Source organism: Otolemur garnettii, unplaced genomic scaffold (genome assembly GCF_000181295.1).
Source record: "Otolemur garnettii isolate 467f Iridium unplaced genomic scaffold, OtoGar3 scaffold00047, whole genome shotgun sequence".
Lineage (NCBI taxonomy): Eukaryota > Metazoa > Chordata > Mammalia > Primates > Galagidae > Otolemur > Otolemur garnettii.
The window spans coordinates 7,395,337-7,416,030 of record NW_003852442.1 but is presented as its reverse complement, the minus strand read 5'-3'; positions in this window follow the sequence as shown (position 1 = coordinate 7,416,030).

Sequence of the window (20,694 nt, the reverse complement as noted above, 5' to 3'; positions counted from 1 at the left end):
GTACAGTTGTGTCAGCATGTTTTGAGAGACTTAACTATATCATTAACCCAGTGGGCCTTACCATTACCCTTCGCTGGACTCAACTTTGCCCAAGTTTCTTCCTGACTCTAGTGCCCTGACCTCCATTTTCTCATAGCATTTACTTTAGAAAACTTCTAATGGCAAATTTTTTCCTGCCCCTTTGAGATGTGGAACTTTTGAGAAGGCTTTGGCCAGTTTTACAACCTCTTTGAGTGTAAACATCTAGGGAAATGACACCCCTGTCTCCCAGTTTCTCTGGGAGTGCAGGAGCCTGACTTGGGTGGGTGCCTTGCTCCTAGTTATAAAACCACCTTCCGTCACGGAAACAGGAGGAAGTTTGCCTTTCCTTGGGGTTAAGCCAGGGGTGGGGCACCTGCAGCCTTAAGGCCCCATGTGCCCTTCTGGGACCTTAACTGAGACCCTTTGGCTGAATCCAAATTTTACAGAACAAATGTGTTTATTTTTATGAATACATTTTTTGTTCATCATATATATATTTAGTTTTTATTAAATCCTAGCTGTATACATTTATGGGGTACAATGTGATGATTTGATATACAATGTGGAATGCTTAAATCAAACTGATTAACATAACCAGTTTGACTTACTTTATTTTTTAAATGAACATATTGAAAAGACTAAAGAATAAAATAAGACTCAACTAAATAATCCTCCTAGAGTGACCAGCACAAGGATAACATTATTAGTGAGGGGTAAGGGCTCAGTGAGGGCTGCTGTGCTCAGGGTTTGATTATAACTTCCTCCACCTGACGGGGGCGCCCTCCATGCATGAAGCTGGCCGGCGAGCATTTATGGGGCTGAATTGCCAGTCTGTTACCAGCTTTTGGCAACGGTGCACTGCATTTTATGTTTGAAGTGGAATTTGTGAATAGTTGCACAGTTCCCCAGTATGTTTTTAATTCTGTCTGCCCAACAGCCCACCATGTCCTGAAAGAGCAAAAGAAGATTGGGTTTCACGTCTTTAGCAACATGCCCGAAAAATGCTTTCTTGCTTTTCAACCAGTTCTTGCCGTAAATCTAAATTCTCCAACCCAACTGAAATCAAGAGGCCCATAAGGTCATGAATGACTGACACCCAACTAGAGGATCAGCTGAAAGTGGGGGGCCACCATGCCGGAGACACCATTCAAATTCAACGTGCAAGGTCAACAACAAGCAGACCCAACCAAGTCATTAAAAGGTTAGTTACATTTAAAATTAACAAGTGGTTTTCTTTCTTTTTGAAATGATCGAGTACATAGTAGTTAGGTTTTTACAAAATGATGTACCTTTTTAAGTGTATCTAATTGGGCTTTGTTTAATGCAGCCTTGGTTGGCTGTAGCTAAATTAATGCAGCCTTCCAAAAGATAAACTATGCTCACTGTCTCACCCCAGCACTTAAAATTTTTCCCATCCTTTTTTTAAGTGGAGCTGAGGTCAGATTGGAACGTTCTGGCCTGTCTCCTTTTTTGCAGTACTCTTGAAAAAGTGTTCCTCACCTTTTCAGTGTTGCCTGGTGAAAATTCTAACACGAAGAAGACTCCTCTCCCCTGAGTTTGATATTGAAGTTGTTAACAGTCGGCCCAAATCCTCAAACGATGAGGTTTATATAAAATATTCAGATTTCTTTAATTATTCAGAAATGATATACCTGCCTGAAAATAAATATGAACTTTCTTATTAAAATGAAAATGGTAAAGTACACACTGTATGGGGAAGAAGTAAATGGTGTAATCCCAGGAGTTAAAAAAGAAAGTTTACGGTAGAACAATGGAGCTAGAGGAAGTCCAGTGGCCACGCTAGTGAACTTCACTTGTCTCTCTTTGGTCTGTCTACCTCAATCCATCTGCTTATTTTTAACCCAATTGCCCTCTAGCACTGCCTTCTCCTCCTCTTAGACAAATCTTCACTCCCCGCCCCAGTGAATGGGGATTAAACACTAACAGCACTAGCCAGGCAGCCAAAGTCCAATCAGATTTTTATCTCAATTATTTTTTTCTAAGTCATATATACTTCTAGGAAATGAAGGCTACGTTTTGAAATTGGAAAATATTATTTTGTTTGTGCATGCTTATTGCCGAATGCCTAACATCAGTTTCTTCAGATTTTTATCGTCTTCTGATAATCAAATTCTGCAGAGACGAATGCTGCCTTAAATCTTTTCTGTGTTGAGTTCAAGCCTTATAAATTAAACACATAAATTTACAGATTAGAGCCCCCCTCACATTGTGAGATAATAAAATGCAAATCATCCTTTGAGTTGCTGCTCCAGCCACTCTCCTCCTTATCAATCCTGTTAATTAATCCGATAAGAGGCACCAATACCTATTGTCTAGACCACATGCAGGATGATCAATTTGCCCTGACTTGCTTTAAATCTGCAAATTATTATGCTAGAGAATGTTGTTTTCTGTGGTGAAAGTAGCACTTCTGTGCAGAATGAGGTTGCCATTGCTTAGTAAGGACATTTCTAGAATCTTCCCAAATGGATGGCGTTATCCAGTGGCTACCACATTTGGCCCATGCGCCTAGAATTAACAATTCTGGGATGATTTACTCCAAGGGCTAATTGTAAGACTCAGGTTAAAATCAGAACACTTGTTTGTTCAACAAGTAAAATCCAGATACTTGGACTATGCCAAGCATTGCTGTGTACGCTGCAGATTCAGAGGCAGGAAAACACTTTGCCAGCTCTGAAGCAAGTTAAAAAGGACTTGAAAAAAGACACTTAGATTGGGGCGGCGCCTGTGGCTCAAAGGAGTGGGGCACTGGCCCCCTCTGTGACTCAAAGGAGTGGCCCCCTATGCCGAAGATGGTGGGTTCAAACCAGCCTTGGTCAAAAACAGCAAAAAAAAAAAAAAAGACAGATCACATGTTATCCATTTTTTAAAAGACTTTACTTTTTAAAGCAAAGTTTTTACTACATACTTGTTTAAGTTTATGTATTTTAAGTCACATATTTATGTTTTATAAGAAGGCATAATAGGCCTAGAATTTCACGGTTAGGAATATAGTAGGTTTTGTTGGATAACAGGATTTCACAATGGGTACAACAGAGCAGACCCTGCTGCTCGGTCAGTGTGACAGGAGCTTATGATCAGATCAGGGGACGCTGGGCACGTCTGGTAAGGGCAGGAGAAATTGCCAAAGAGCAGGAAGCCGTCCTTTGGGTCCTAATTTCTAGAAACAGGATCAAGACACTGTGACTTACAACACATGTCTTAGGAATCTATTTTGTGTATTTGAAATGTCGACACTAACTTGTCAGCCATTTTTTGTTCTCTTTCTCCTATTCCTTTATTTGTTTTGGCCTCAAACACTTTGGTTTTTACGATTTTGTGACAAACAATCATTATTCTGAACTTTATCATTGTTTATTTACACCTGCCTTCCCCCAAAGAGGTTTTAAGAAGCTGCATAATAAGAAATTTTTTTTTTTTTTTTTTTTTGAGACAGAGCCTCAAGCTGTCCCCCTGGTAGAGTGCCATGGCATCTCAGCTCACAGCAACCTCCAACTCCTGGGCTCAAGCGAGTCTCCTGCCTCCGCCTCCCAAGTAGCTGGGACCACAGGCGCCCGCCACAACGCCCGGCTATTTTTTGGTTGCAGCCGTCATTGTTGTTTAGCGGGTCCGGGCTGGGGATTTGAACCCGCCACCCTAGGTGTACGTGGCTGGCGCCTTAGCCGGTTGAGCTATAGGCGCCGAGCCCATAATAAGAAATTTTTATATAATTATGATATAAAAAACCGGGTTTGAAATGGTAAGAGACCACACATGAATGAGGTAGACATTATCTCTATAAGAAAATTTAGACTAAGTTAAAAACTAAATTTACCTTAGAGATTTCTTTTAGTGGCTTAGAAGAACATACATAAGTGAAATACACTCTCTGATTCCTAGCAATAAACATCTTAATTTCTTAACAAAGTTTTGAGCCCCCCTGGGTAATGTTCTTATTTTTTACAATTGCCTAATTTTATGTGTGTGTGCCTGTTTCTCTTTATACCATAGATTCTATGGTGATTATTTTTTTCAATATGACATCTATATTAATTGTGGTGAGTAAGATTCATGATATACAATGATAAATATTACATATGCTCTAGACTAGCAATAACAAATAATACACAGAATTTAATCATAATATTAATTTAGTAATTTTTGCCTTGTACTCTGTGTAACACTGTTTGCTTAATTTGGTTACTTTGTTTTAATAATTCATTAGTCAGCTTGTCAGTTGAAAGGTATTTTTGCATCATTATTTTTTTTTTCTGAATGATGGCATAACTTATTTGAAAGTCTCCCACATATTCACAGAAAAAGTACAGAGATTTTTGTCTCTCTGTTTTTGCCTGTACACCTGCTCCTGGCTTTGATCTGACATTTTTGCCACATTTCCATTAACTTCTTTGCATGAGAGCCCAGATGGTTGAATCTGTATTTTCTTCCTTATCTTTAGCTACATATCTTCATATTTTTGCATATTAAATTCCAAATTAATGGTAGAATCACTCATGTAATGTTTTGTTTCAACACCACTGAAATTTAACTGCTGATGCTAACTACCCAGAGTTAGCGTTGGACTGCACAGATTTTCTGGGGTTGGTTTGTTTAATTGTTTTTAAGCTAGTTTATAACTCTGTAAGTTGTAGGAAATATATGATGCTATAAATTATTTGTTTTTCCGTTTAATCTTGTGGAATGCAACTTATCCTTGTCCTGATCATGTTGGTGTGAGAGAACGGATACAGAAAGCCTTTTGGAAAACAGTTTTTTTTTATAAATTGATTTTAGCATTTCTGATTGCTTGTTTATGGGTATATTTGAATTCTCCTTTGAACCAATCAGACATTTTTGCTGGCTTGCTAATTGAGGAATGTGTTATATAAATTTCTGGCATGTGTTCTTTTTATATTTATATGAAGTTTATGACTTTGGATTCAAAAATAGCCATCATTTGCCACTCCTGAAAATAAATGCTACAGTAGTCACAGAATCATTTGCAAAGCAGTTGGGAGGAAAGGGTTAGCAGTGGGTCTGTAACTGTGTTTCATCCTCCCTGGGGACACTTTAGACCTCCTTTAAACACACCGAAGGAGTTTACTAGCTGGAGGATAAATGAAGGTCTTCTGGGAGCTGCTCTAGACTGATTTCTTACCTAAGAAATCCTTTTAGTATGCCATACTTGGTGTGTCTGGGTTGTATATTGTAAATAAACCTCTGATTAGTATGTGCAGAAGATTGGAGTTACCATTTCATTCCTCTCAGCCCAAAAAACATCCTGGTATAGAAAACAAGGTGACCTGTGGACCTGCATCTACAGATAAAATAATGATTGCTTTGATAGTATGTCGGAGAATTTCATAAAAATTCTATTTGACTATCGTCTAATATTCTTAGAGGTGTAACTTTGTGGTCACAGAACATTTGACCAACAGTCCATAACTGATAAATGTACAAGTAGTTTATAGCTCTTTAAAATTGGAGGTTAACCAGACTATATTGATAGTATAATTTATTGTACTTTAGGTAGCCAGTCTGATACATAATTTAGCAATTTTATTTAGACATATTTAGACATTTCTTTCTTGACTAAACAAATCCCCTTGTTTCTGAGTTGTTCCTTAAGTGTGAGCTTTCTTGTGTTCTTAATACTCACTGGTAGGTTAAATGAATTTTTGAGAATTGTGATTTATATCCTATTATCATCAAGGGCTACCCCCCCCCCAACATTCTACTACACTCTTACAAACATGGAGGTCCTGGGAAGCACCCATAGCTCAGTGGTTAGGGCGCAGGCCACGTACACCAAGGCTAGTAGGTTTGAACCTGACACAGGCCTGTTAAACAACAATGACAACAACAACAAAAAAATAGCCAGGTGTTATGGTTGGTGCCTGTAGTCCCAGCTACTTGGGAGGCTGAGGCAAGAGAATCACTTAAGCCCAAGAGTTTGAGTTGCTGTGAGCTGTGATTCCACAGCACTACCCAGGGTGTCTACCCAGGGTGATAGCTTGGGACTCTGTCTCAAAAAAAAAAAAGGAGGTCCTATATTTAATTACATACTTTTAAATATTATTTGAATTTCACTGTTTTAAATACTTCATGCAACAGTTTTTCAATTGAAAAGGCTTACCAAGCTAAGAGTTATTCTTATAAGAAGATAGATTCAATATTTATCCCCACAAAAATCATTCACTAGTTAGATTTTCATGATATTTATGGTTGGGATGTGTGAGTATGTTTTTGTCTTTCTCATTTATGGTTACGGTGGTGGGAAGAAATTGCTTTCTAAAAGGCTTTCTGTATCCATTCTCTCACACCAGCAGGAGTATTTCCCTTAACAGAACTCTGTGTCATTATGGAGACCAACATTTTAATAGGCTTTTCTTGGTTTGTTTTATGAAAGGAAAAATTTGGATGAGAGAGAAGTGAAGAAAATGTCGAACTAAATTGCTCTCCAAAATTAAATACAAAATGAAATTCTGGAGGAAAAAAGTTTAGTTTTGTTTTCACTTTTAATCTCACAGTATAATCCTGTGCACATTCTTTCTGTGTTTGTGGACTCTGAGTTTGTTTTAATGCCTTGTAATAAAAAGTAGTCAGTGCAGTTTCAGTTTCCAATCTGGCATCTAAGGAGCTTGAAAGTCATCTCTTCATCTGAACTACAAGCAAAATACTGACAACCTTCACTGTAACAAAATCCAGGTTCTAGCTACTCAGAGCATCACATGCACTGGAAAAAAATTACAAGGCATACTAAAAGGCACAACCCCTGCCAAACAAACAAACCAAAAATACCCACAGGAGAGCCAGGCTCAGATATGACAAGGATGTTGGAATTAGCAAAACCAGGAATCTAAAACAATGATTGATAGCCTAACGGCTCTGTGGATAAAATACATAGCAATCAAGAAGAGTTGGGCCGTGTGACTGCAATGAAGACTGGCTGGATGGGATCATTAGTAAACCCATCACAGTGGTAAGAATCTCTGAGATTGAGGGAAAAAGACTAAAAAATACCCCAGAGCAGAATATCCAAGAATGGTCAGACAACTATACGAGGTGTAACCAATACATAATGGGACTACCAGAAGGAGAAAAAAGAAAAGGACAGAGAATTATTTGAAGTAATAATGACTGATGATTTTCCAAAATTTATGTCATAGAAAAACCACAGATCCAGAAAGCTTAGAAAACACCAAACAGGATAAATGCCCAAAAGAGCTACACTAAAAATAGCCTGGTGTTCTTGTGGGCACCTGTATTCCCAGCTACTTGGGAGGCTGAGGTAAGAGAATCGCCTAAGCCCAAGAGCTGGAGGTTGCTGTGAGCTGTGATGCTATGGCACTCTACCGAGGGTGACAAAGTGAAACTCTATCTCCAAAAAAAAAAAAAAAAAAAAAAAGGAACTACACTAAAACATTATCAGATTCAAACTTTAGAAAGTCAAAGATAAAGACAAACTTTGAAAGAAGGCAGAGGTAAAAAAACACTTTGCTTGTCAAGGAGCAAAGGTAAGAATTACATGTGACTTCTCAGAAATCACACAAGCAAAAAGAGTATAGCAAAATATTTACAGTATTCGGAGAAAAAAACAGAATCTGCATTTTATATAATTCTGCTTCAAAAGTGATGGACAAATGGGCAGACCAATTTCTTCTTTATTTTTAATATTTTTTGTTCTAGTTCTTCTGAATTTATATATATGTTTTAGAATAATCATGACTCCATTAAACTTATGTATCAATTTGGGGATATTTTTATCGTATTTCCAATCCAAAGCATATCTTTTTCATTTCTTTAGATCATCTTTAATTTCTGCCTTATCATTTTTTAGTTTTCAGCATTCAAGTCCTATACATATGTTGTTAGATTTACACTCTGAGTTTGTAAATGGTGTTGTATTTTTAATTTGATATTAACAGGTTTACCACTACATTATAGAAAGACAATTTTTTAAAATGTTTATCTTGTACGTTGCCAGTTTGCTGAATTCACTTATTAGCTTTAAGATACTTGAAAAATATTTCTTCAAAAATATATAGACCCTTTAAAGGGGCATCTAATAATGACCCTTCATAAGCAAACAAACTTTCTGAATGAGTCTCCATCAAGTAAAAAAGTTAAATATGTAGTTAAAAACTACTACATAGGAAAAACTTCAGAGGGCTTTTCCTGGGGAATTCTTAAAACATTTAGAGAATAAAAATACTACCTTTTATATACCAACTACTTCAGAAAAATGGAGAAGGCAGGAATACTTCCTATCTAATCTTATGAAGCCAGAATTACTTTTGTGCTAAAACCTGATAAAGGCATTTTTTTTTTTTTTTTTTTTAGACAGAGCTTCAAGCTGTCACCATGGGTAGAATGCTGTGGCATCACAGCTCACAGCAACCTCCAACTCCTGGGCTCAAGCGAGTCTCCTGCCTCAGCCTCCCAAGTAGCTGGGACCACAGGTGCCTGCCACAATGCCTGGCTATTTTTTGGCTGCAGTCATCGTTGTTTTTGGTGGGCTTGGGCTGGATTCGAACCCACCACCTTGGGTGTATGTGGCTGGCGCCTTAGCCACTTGAGCCATAGGCACTGAGCCCTGATAAAGGCATTTAACAAATAAATCTCTTGAATGGTATCCTTCATGAACAGATAAGCAAAAATCCTTAACAGAATATGAGCAAAATAAATCCATCCATGTATTAAAAGGACAATACACAATGAGTAAGAGCAGTATATGCCAGAAATGCAAGGTTGGTTTAACATCCAAAAATCTTTCCATGTAATTTACTATGTAAGTACAACAAAATAAAAGTTTATCATGATGGAAAAAAAAAAACCCCACACATTTCTACATCTATACATGATAAAATATCCAAGCAAATGAGGAATAGAAATTGTGTTGGCTTTATGATGTTAGCTTGTCTATATCCAATAATGTTTTCTCAATTTCTTCTAATTTCCAGTTACATTGTGCCCAGAAGAGACATGTAGGTGTTCATGAGATTGGAAGGTAAGGGGTGAAACACCCACATTTTTTTTATTTGCAGAAGGAAGGTGGGAATAGGCACTTTCCTAGTTTATACCACTTGCTGCTCTATCGACTCACATTATTCAAGGGGGCAGCAGGCAGACCTGCAATGACCTTCCTCTGAATCCCCCCCCATCAAGTTTATTGCCTCCTGGGTCAGGTGTATGTTTAGTTTTGTACTGAGGAGATTCAGCTTCTCCTGCAACACACACAATGATTAAGATTGAAAAAAAAGAAAAAGCACACAGGTTCCTGATCTTCCTCAGAGATTCCAGCTTGTGTTTGATGTTTGTGGGTTGCAGTTCCTCTAAGATCACCCTGTATTACATTCTTCCTCCCCGTTAACTGCCTGTCCTGTTAGCTTTCAACTCCAGATAACAAAGGGACGGCCTTACAGAGACTGCTGAGCCAGCTCCCACAGTTGCATAAGGTGAGATGTCTAAGATAGGTACCTAGATAGTGGGTGTCCCAAACGTCATCCCCCAAGTTGCCATACCTAGGGAAAATGGGAAATCGTAGCTAAGTATACCATTATTTACAAAATATTAATTACAAAATTTTACAAAATTTTCTATATATTTGCCAGCTGTTTGTAAAATTTTGTAACAAATATTTTGTAAATATGGTACCTTTAGCTACAATTTCCTATTTTGCCTATGTATGGCAACTGTAGGGGCAACTTTCGGGACACCCTGTAGATAGACAGGAAGATAACTTACAGCTAGCTTCATGCTTAATGATGGAGATTCATATTCTGTTCTCAGTTCAAGAATAAAACAAGATGTTCACTCATAACCTCCATTCAATATTGCTGTGGAAATTCTAGCCAAATAAGTAAGGCTAGATTTAAAAAAAAAAAAAGGCAGAGTGATTATACTTACATTTTATGAAGATATAAAAATGTCTATAATCACAAATGGCATGATTGTCTATGTAGAAATTCCTATATAATTCAGTATTACAAAAAGCTTCCTTAAGAAATAAACGAGCTTGCTGTGAAGGCTATGTTAGCCAGTTTGATGAAAATACTTTCAAATTGTATATAAAACCAGCACATGATTGCATTAATGTATACAGCTATGATTTAATAAAAAAAAGAAGGAAATGAGCTTAACAGTTACACAAAATTTAAATAAGATAAGAAGGAGTCCGTTAAATATATATGACTCATTTGAGTTCTAGAAAATAGAAATATAATCTATCCTGACCGCAGATTTGTGGTCTCCTGAGACTGGATCTTGCCCAGGTTTGATGGGCAAAGGTCACAAAAATATACACACATACGGTTGTTTACACACATGACCAGGTTTCTTTAAACTAAGATTTGTTTTCTTTTAAGTGATGTAAGTTTGAATTAGTCATTTGATGTCTTTGAACAGAAGGGAAGAATTTTAGCTATTTGATCTGAATGAACCAAGCGATTGGTAAATTTCAGCTATTGGGATCTAAATAAACCAAGGATCGCAGAATCTATAGAGTGATCCAGAACTCTTTCTGATAATGTAAATGGTCTATATTACCATTGTTGAATACAGTAACCACAAGCTCCACGTGACAGCCATACATTTAAGAGGTGGCCACCACAACGGGGGAAGGGATATTTAGTGTTAATTCTAATTAGTTTAAATTTAAATAGTCATGTGTGGCTAGTGGCTACCATATTGGACAAGTTTGTTTTCACCTGAATCTATTCCCTAGCTATACCCAGTAATAAAAGCTAGCTTCTGAAGTAAGAACCTCAAAGTAGACTTATGTTCAGCTTGAGTGAATAGTCTGTGATGCAGTGTGAATTACACAAGACACAGGCAACTGAAAAGAAAGACTGTAAATATATTCACTATAAATAAGTGGGTTTAATTGGTGTGTGTTTGATTTTGACTCCTGTGTATGTCATTTACACGCACAGTGTGCTGGTTAGATCAACTTCACGTATAATCTAAAGGAATGGAAATGACTTGGGTGTATTTTAAATGGTAATCAATGCAAGTAAATGCTAAAGATCATTATGAAATTATTTTCGGAGAGACAAAATATGAAATAACTTGGATTTGCAGAACACCCCTATTTCGCTTAGTGGCAGAGTTTTTGACAGTTCTGAATTTTCTTATTCCTGAAAGTTGGCTCGTTAAGATTATTTCCCCCCCAAATTTATCTCTCTTATACATTTTCTAAAGATGTACACAGTGTTCTTAAAGGGAATTGTTAATTTTCAAATAGAAAATTTAGTATTTTCAAGAAACAATACTAGGAGATAATATTCTGTTTTTTCCTATAAGTGTGAAATCAAGACATGAATACAAGTGATGAATTAAACTTTAACAACCTATAGATCTTCATCTTGTGAATGGGGGTAACGGTAATAATATAGGAGTCCCTGGAATAATCTTCAGTCTTTCACTATCACTTATGATCTACTTCACCCTTAAAAAATGTCTGTCTTGTACACGGGGAAAATCAAAATTACGTTTTCACTGTGAAGGCAATTTGAGACTGAAGGAGTTTGTTGCTATGGAAGGAAATGAAGATTCTATCTACAAACTGTATTGAAATGTATATATAATGTATTTATTATATATTTCATACACATATTGCCACATATTGCATATTTCATGTCCACTAAAGTTCTTCGAGTGCCCCTCTTACAATGTTAAATGCACGTACCACATATGACATGTAATGATAGTTGTGCCCAGTGTAATGTAAAACAGTATTTTGAACAGATCTTACAAGGAATGTAACTCTTGAGATCTTTTCTCCATGGCCATATGGGATGGGGGAAAGCTGTCCATCCTCCTCTTGGAGGGGGACATGGACCCTATCTCTACACTAAAGCACCCAAATTAATACACAACAGTGGGGTTTGAATGATATTATGGAACTAAATAATTTACAAATGCATTTTAAAAGAGTGTCTTTTTCCGTTGAAACATTTGTTAATAAACTACTCCAAAACCAATGGTCCAAAGGAACACAAGTTAGAATAAACCATCGTAGAAGACTCCATCTGTTTTCAAGGTAGATTATAATATTTACCTTAGTACCCATTCCAATTGAATTGATATATGGGTAGATCTAGTTTCCTGTTTTTAGTAGCCTCACATAGGAGTTTTCTTTCCATTTTTATTCATAATGAACTCCAATATAATGATCCTGTATGCATTTCTTTTTGTGAAAATTGTATTTTATTGTGAATATGCATATAGATTTATGCAGATAGCATGGTACATCCTGTGTTAAAACAGTATTTTTGTATTATTCTATAGATGAAAAGTTTTATGCATTGTTAATTGGCTAAGTTTTCTTTTGACTGGCATGTCAAAACAAATAAAAGACAAATTCTCCCAAAAGCCCAGTCCTCAAGGCCTTAGCCTAATTTTGGATTGTCTAGTTAATGTGCTCTGCTGAGCCGGATGACCCATCTCAGCTTCATTTTAACATGCAAAAGACAAATTAATTTGTATTTTGTTCTGCTCTAAAAAGATTCTCAGATACTATCTTTTAGGTAATATGTATAACCATGTATTTTTTTTTTTTTTTTGACTGGGGCTGGGTCCAAACCCACCACCTCCGGTATATGAGGCCAGCGCCCTACTTCTTTGAGCCACAGGCACTACCCAAACCATATATTTCTTATATGTAAGACTAAATCTACAAGGGGAAAGTATTAGTACAAAGATTTAAAAATGAAGGTAGGTTGGATCAGTTAATTCCCAAGTACACTGTTTGCTCCAATATCCTGAGATTCTATATGTGAAAATAAGTATATCATTTATATTATTTGTGTTTTATTGGCTTTCTACTTTCATGCTTTCCAAATATAACATCTAGTGACTAAACAAATATGCTGTAAGAATGCATCTTTAAGGGAAATCATATTCTGAATTTCTTTACATTATACTGTATTTTACAAGAATTGTTTGCAAGACTTGAGGAAAAGTTAAACTGCAATGTTTAGGAATTGACTTTGTATCTTTGACTATTAATGTTTAGTCTGCCCTGGTTGTAAATTCTTATGCACATTCAAATTCTGTATTGGATTAACATGCATTTTAGAGTCTTTGTTGCTTCATAATTATTCTCTGTTTTGCCAAAAATTATTCCTTTGAAGCATAGATTTATGAAATAAGTTCAATATCTCATTTATTTTTCAGCTGCCTTTCTTCTCTGTATTGACTGTTCACTTCAGGACTGTTTTCCTAAAGCTATTTCGGGCATAGGGAACTTCTTTGGTTTATTACTTGTTGCTTTTATTATGTTTATTCAGAGGAGATATACGTTTTGACAGTCTTCCTGTTTTTTGTGACCATCTCTTCATTACATTAAGGCAGGGGAGGTAACACAGGGCTCATCTTGTGTGCATTTCTGGTTGATGTGGTGGTGGTTGCCTGGAGTGTTCTCCGGACCCATAGGGTTAATTCAGCATCTTTGTAAAGAAGAGTGTCAGCAATTAGTAACGTCTCGTGGGTGTGCTGGATGGGGAAGTTATAGTTCTTACACCATGTGGCATTCTAATTCTGTCTAAACTCGTGTTCCAGAAATACTGTGCTATTTGCCCCATAGAGTTTTTGTGCATCGATATTATTTTGTTTGGCTTGTATATTCTATGATTACACAATGAGAACGATCAAGCACTTTCATGAATTTTTAACATTTCACTAAATGAAATAGGAAGTAGGAATACCTAGTTCCCAGTTACCCTCTTCCAGTAATGACAATCCCTGACATTTATAAAACATGTATAGATAAACAAAAATACATATAATTTGGAACTCTGTGCTAAGTGTTTACGTCTTGAGATGACACAGAAAGCAACCAATTCAATATCATCAATTGCCGTTTACTATATGTGTGCACAAGGCACTATACCAAGTGATTTAACAGACCAACTATATGATTGAACTCTCCTAAAACATTTCAGAGATTCTTAAAACAGTGATACATAGAGACTATTTAATTTGTCCAAACTGTAGTTAGAGAGAGGAACAGAAAACAGACACGTGGACACACACACAATGAAAATATCCAAATACTCACACACTTTAGTTACTCTGTGATTTTTCCCCCCATCATCTCTAGCCTCATATAACTAATGTAAAAAAAAAAAAAATACAAATTGAGGAGTGGGAGTTTTCAGCCAGTAGATTTCCATGACTTGAAGACATTCATCTTATTTGAGAAAGCAGAGTGGGTTGGAAAGTAATTGATGGAAAAAAGAGCATGGACTTCCCCCAAGAGGTATAGATTTGTACAGCGGTGAGCAGGTGCCCTGGTTTTCAAATGTGTTCACATGTGCTCGCTTTTTGATAGTACAGATATCAGGTTAAAAGCAGTTGAGTTTGCTGAAATGCAGAGAATGATAGGGAGGTTTTTTTTTCACCCCATGTCTTTGTAATGAAAGTGAGCAGAAATTAGGAATTGGCTTAATTCAATTTTAGGTAAGTTGTACAAATATTTTAAGTCTAGTCCATAAAACAGCAGATTACTATAGTATTTCCTCAGACGCTTTGATGTCAGTTTTTAGAATTAGAGTAAATCCTAGAGATAATTTAGTGAAGTAGATTTTAGTGGGTTTTGTTTACTAATCTATTACAGGACAAACAAATCAAAATACTCTGTTCTTGTGTAAAATAGCAGCGAACTAAATTAGGCCCCTTCCTTTGCTACTTCTCCCCATCCCCGTCTCTACGCCAGGGCTGCCCCACAGGGATCACAAGTGGTTTGAAAACTGCCCGTCTTCTCTACTGGTCCTGTTCACAGATAAGCAAACAGTGGCCCAAGGAAGTTAACGATTTATCAAAGGCTGTAAAACCAGGTAGTGCTGCGGCAGGACCAGAATTCATGTGGTGTCTCTGCTGGGGACGGCCGTCTGGTCCAGGGGCAGGAACTTCCCAGAAGGGAGAACGTGGGGAGTAATTGCTCATAGCTCAGTGCTTCCCTCATCTCTGAGATCATTAATAAAAACAAACAACAAAAGAGAAAAACATAAAACACATTACAAAGTCTAACAGCTCCAGGTCTGCCGTCTGGAGCTTGTACAGAAAGCTTTAAAACTCTACTGAGGTCACTCAGGAACATAAAGCAGATTCTGAAATAGTGGAAAGACATATCTTCTTCCCGGAGATGCATGTTAAATATCCCAGACACGTAATGTTTCCAATTTAAACTGTGTCATATCAAATCAGCAAAAAATATATATATATACACACACACATATTCATAGCATGTATATACATATGTGTACATATATATGTGCGTATATACACATATCTCCTGATTATACAATCATAAAAACACCTGAAAGGTACACAGCAAATATTATACTAATGACAATTCTGTTTAAGAATTAGGACTGAAGTTGGGTGATATGGAGCACTTGTGAGCTATTATTTAACATGGCCTGTTTGATTTTTTTTAAAACAATTGTATACTGGTTTTTACCTTGTCATTCCACATGGAAGTGAGTGGCAAATTTCAATACAAATGTACTACTATTATCCCCCTTTTATCTTCTCTCTCTCCCCCTCTCTCTCTCTTTTTCCTGTTTTGATCAGCTTCATTGGGAACCTAGAAGCTGATTTTTCAGGGGGATGTGGTCAGAATTATGGTTAGTGAAGAAAAATGTAAGGCATGCAGATAAACATTAATAGGACGTGAACAAAATCTGTGTTAATAGGATGTGAACCAATTGATGTAGCAAGAATGAAATCATTTCTCAATTTCTCTCTTTTATTTTGTGACTAATCAGATGATTGGATGATTTTATTACACCCTGTGACTCTCAGAAAAATAAGCGAGAATGCATTTTGGTAACACTAATTTATTTGGGATAATTTAGGCAACTAACCTGGGAAATTCTTGTTATATAGACTTTCATGGTAGGGTGTGTGATCTTTTGTATTATTGTATGTTAAAAAACATATACAACTTTTTTTTTTTTTTTTTGCAGCTTTTGGCTGGGGCTGGGTTTGAACCTGCCACCTTTGGTATATGGGGCTGGCGCCCTACTCCTTTGAGCCATGGGCGCCTCCCCAAAATATAAAACATTTTCAATCCTCATTGCTGCATTCCTAACTTTCTCTATTTCGTACTTTAAATTAATGTACACCCTTTAATGGTAGGCAGAATGAAGACCTTTCCATAGATGACCATCTCCTAATCCCCAGAACCTGTGAACATGTTGCCTTTCATGACAAGAGCCAGGTACATTGCAGATGACCTTACGGTATGGGGATTATCCTGGATTATTCAGGTAGAACCAGTGTAATAACAAGGGAAGATAAATAAAATAAAATTGAAAGCTAGATACTGAAGGTAGGTAAACATAGTGCAGTGTGATATGAGAAGGACTCTAACAACCTACCCTCACTGGTTTTAAAGATGGAAGTAGGAGTCGTAAGCCAAGAAACATAGCTGGTCTCTAACCTGGAAAAAACAATGATGTGGTTTCTCTCTGCTAGACCCTACAAAAGAAGCACAGGCCCATGGACGTTTGATTTGGGCCCACTGAGAACCCATTTCAGATTTCTGACTTCTGCAACTCTATGTCAATACAATCATACTGTTTTGAACAGTGAGTTAGTGGAAACTTGTTATACCAGTGAGAGAAAACTAATATACCAACTTAGAAAATCTAGCCAGCAGTTGCCTCCCCATTTCATCTTCTTCTGAACACCCCAGCCCGCCAGGCTAGTTTGAGGGTGCTCCTTTGAGCCCTCAGAGCTCCACCCCTACCCTGGGTTCATTTAGAGAGGAGGGTGAGGGTAGGTGCTTGCTTTTCTGATCTCCGACTTTAACCTCTTCAACCTCTGCGATCACTTTTTCTAGTTCAAGGGTGTTGTAACGTGCATTGAGTTACGGCTATTGTTTACCACGTGCAAATAAAGTTATGTTTCGAATATATTAAGCTATAACCCACACATATATAGGGTATCTACCTAGAGTATTCTAGCAGCTAATGTGTGTTACAGAGGTTAATTTCATGTAATATTGGAATCAACACTATGAGATAGGTACTATAATTATTATCATCGCCAACCTCACCATTATTCTTTTTTTTTGAATTTTGAAAAATATTTTTTATTTTTAATTTTCTTTATTAAATCATAACTGTGTACATTGATGCATTTATGGGGTTCAGTGTACTGATTTGATATACAATGTGCAATACTTACACTGAACTGATTAACAGAACCATCACCTAATTTGTTGTAGTAAGACAATTATACTCTTGATAGTTTTAAATGCACCATTGCATCATGCACATTAGGTGAGATCCCCCCACCCCAAATGCCCTCCCTCATCTCTCCCCTCCTTCCCTTCCTTCTCTCTCTTCTCTTCCACTTTCTGGGCTATAGTTATATTTTACCATTCATATGAATATGTCGGTGATTATATATTGATTTCATAGTAGTATTGGGTAACATAGGGTACTTCTTTTTCCATTCTTGAGATATTCTTACTTTACTTAGAAACTAAACGAAAACATTCAGAAGTTGGTAAGTTGTCGCGCAAACTCCGAGGCGGTGTGCTCTCCTGTACGGCTTTCAACCTTGGCAGTTTGCCTCTCGAGCCTGAGTACTTAATCAACACACCCTGACAGCTCTTCAATATGTCCATACAAAAAAAGTCTGTCCTCATAAATCACCTGTGATGCTAAAAGAGGAGGCTTTAGCTAAAAACGTTAAGGCTATCATACTGAAAATGACAGAGCCAGCCAGGGGAGTGCAGGAAAGCTGAAACCCAGGCACTGTAAGCTGGACAAACTTGAGAATGGCCTCCAGCCTGGAACTTGATGGGACCGTTTCCTTCTGCAAGAAACACACTGGTCTGTTAACAAAGACAAATAATCTCCCCATACCCTCCTGATTTCATTTACTTGGGTTCACTGTGTCTGGTCTTAGGGAAGCATTTAATGACATAGAGGAAGATGGACTTGATCTTGGTTTTTATGTGCTGCAGAGTCACGGAAATGGAAGGACTCACACATTGTGGTTATGGTGGATAGCGTGATGGTCCAAGCGAATGCTTGCTATAGAGACCAGCACCAGACCTCAGCCACTGGAAATACTACCTGTTGGCAGTTCTCTGCACACCCCTCACTGGAGTCTGTTGCCCCAGGCTCAGGCTCTGATACCCAGAGACCCTGGTGAGTGACACACAAGCATGGCACATTTTGCCTCCTGCATGGAACTGTCCTTGAAATCTGTTTGCAGGGAATCCAAGCTAAAGTTGTATGCTATCTTCTTCTTCTTTTAGTTTTATTTTATTGTAGTAAAAACATTTAATATGAATTTCTACTCTCAGCAAAATTTTAAGTGTACAATACATTATTTTAAGGGTACCGCAAATTATTATTGGCTATAGAGACTCTGCTATACAGCAGATCTTCAGAGCTTATTCTTATTGCTTAACTGAAATACACAATCAGTAACTTCCAAATTTCCTCTGGCAGCCACCATTGATTCTATGAACTTGACTGTCTTAGGTCCCTCAAGTAAGTGGAATCCCGGAGCATTTGATTTTCTTGCTCCTGAACAAGAATCTCATTCCCTGAGAGACATCATGACATTTTCAAATTTAACAAAACCAAAATCGTAACCCAGAACTCTGATCTTTTGGGTAAATCTTTATAATAATGACTCTTAACTCAAAAGTTTATAGGTATTCACAATGTTGAAATGAAAAACAGCTCCATTTTCTTAACCACTAAATGATACAGTGTTGAATGATTCTGTGTAGTCATGTATTTATTTAAATAGGCTTAATATAGAAATCTAAATACTTTGGAGTTAAAATACAGCGTATTAAAAATCGCAATATAAAACATTCTTACTGGAAAGGTTGATGTTGAGGAGTAAATTCTATTCCACATCACAGTGAGTGTGATAAAATTTTAGGATTTTACAGATGGCAATACAATATTTTAATATAAATTGTAAAAATAATTAAGGCTGAAAGTTTAATAAAGTATGTGATTCAATAAACATGATACTTTTGTGCCTTGCACAAAGTAATCATTCAGTAAATGTTCCAATTTATTATGAGTGAGCCCCAGACATTGGTGCATGATTTAACTTATATCTGAAGTCCACCCTATGCTATATGTAGTTTTAGATTTGAGGAGGCTGAGCCAAGGTTAAGTAACTTGACCGATCTTACCAAACCCTGTGCTCTTTCTACTGCATTAGATGGATTCTTCCTGGGAGGTTACATTGTTATTAAAATATAAATCATTCTCATTTCGTTTTCTGTGGATTGGCTCTACAACACATGAGGGAGGATAATGCTGGCAAAACAATTCAAAACAATTCTAGGTATACTTGATAAAAGACCAACATCTCTTGATGTGTCTGGCCGGTATCGCCCTGAACTTCCTTTTTTAGGGTGGTGCCTATGGCTCAAAGGAGTAAGGTGCTGGCCCCATATGCCAGAGGTGGTAGGTTCAAACCCAGCCCTGGCCAAAAACTGAAAAAAAAATTTTTTTAGATTAATACGAGGGTATAAATATTTAGATTACATCATTTTCATTTCCAAGGTAAGAGTTCAAGTTTAACTGAGCTCTTCACTCAGGGGGCATCAACACCCTCACACTGTGCCCTGTACTTTTTTTTTGAGACAGAGTCTTACTGTGTCACACACGGCAGAGTGCTGTGGCATCACAGCTCACAGCAATCTCAAACTCTTGGGCCCAAGCGATCTTCTTGCCTCAGCCTCCCAAGTAGCTGGAACCACAGGTACCCACCACAGTGCCTGGCTATTTTTTGTTGTTGCAGTTATCATTGTTGCTTAGCTGGCCTGGGCCGAGTTTGAACCTGCCACCCTTGGTGTATGTGGCTGGCACTATAACCACTGTACCATGGGTGCCGAGCCTGTGCCCTGCACGTCTTGATCTGAAAAATCTGTGAACTCTCAGCCAGCAAGTATTTTGGCAGGACATAAAAGAATGAAAAAAAAAAAAAAAGAAGATTGTGTTTGCTTTCTAACTTTTGATCATAAAAATTTTAAACAGATGCATAAATAGAATAGCGTGGGTATCTATCTACATATATTATTTATGATTCTTCTAAAAGACAGTCTCATCTCTTTCCCCCTATGTATTGATTTCTTCAAACATTTGTTTATGTCTGCATAGAATGGGTATTTATTTTATTACTTTGGATTATAATCTAATACTCAGCTATTCATTTTATTGCTCTAATGATTCCAGTTTTGGCCGCTGGCAGCTCTTTCCCGTTGGTTTCTCTATCCTTTGACACTGCTCATTTTTGCTTGTTGGAGCATTTTCTGACGTTTTGCTGCTGTGACATGTTCTAGGCTCATTTTACGTACTTCCTGATTCAGCTCTCGAATCAACTATTTCTCTCAGAAAACTTAGGTCTTTTTATTAAATGGGGATATTTAAAGGCCAGGATTTGAGTGTTCCCAGTTCTCAATCTGTTAAAATTTCATCGATTCTTTGCCTTCTCAACACACAGAGGTCGATAACATATACATACAGATTAAACATTGTATTCGCACATACCTACGATTATTTCTGTATCTGTACATGTAGGTTCATGTGTGTGTGTGTGCGCGCGCACATGCATGTGTTAACGTGGAATTCTTGCTGGGTTTTCCAACTTTTTGAACTTGCCCTTTTTTGACAG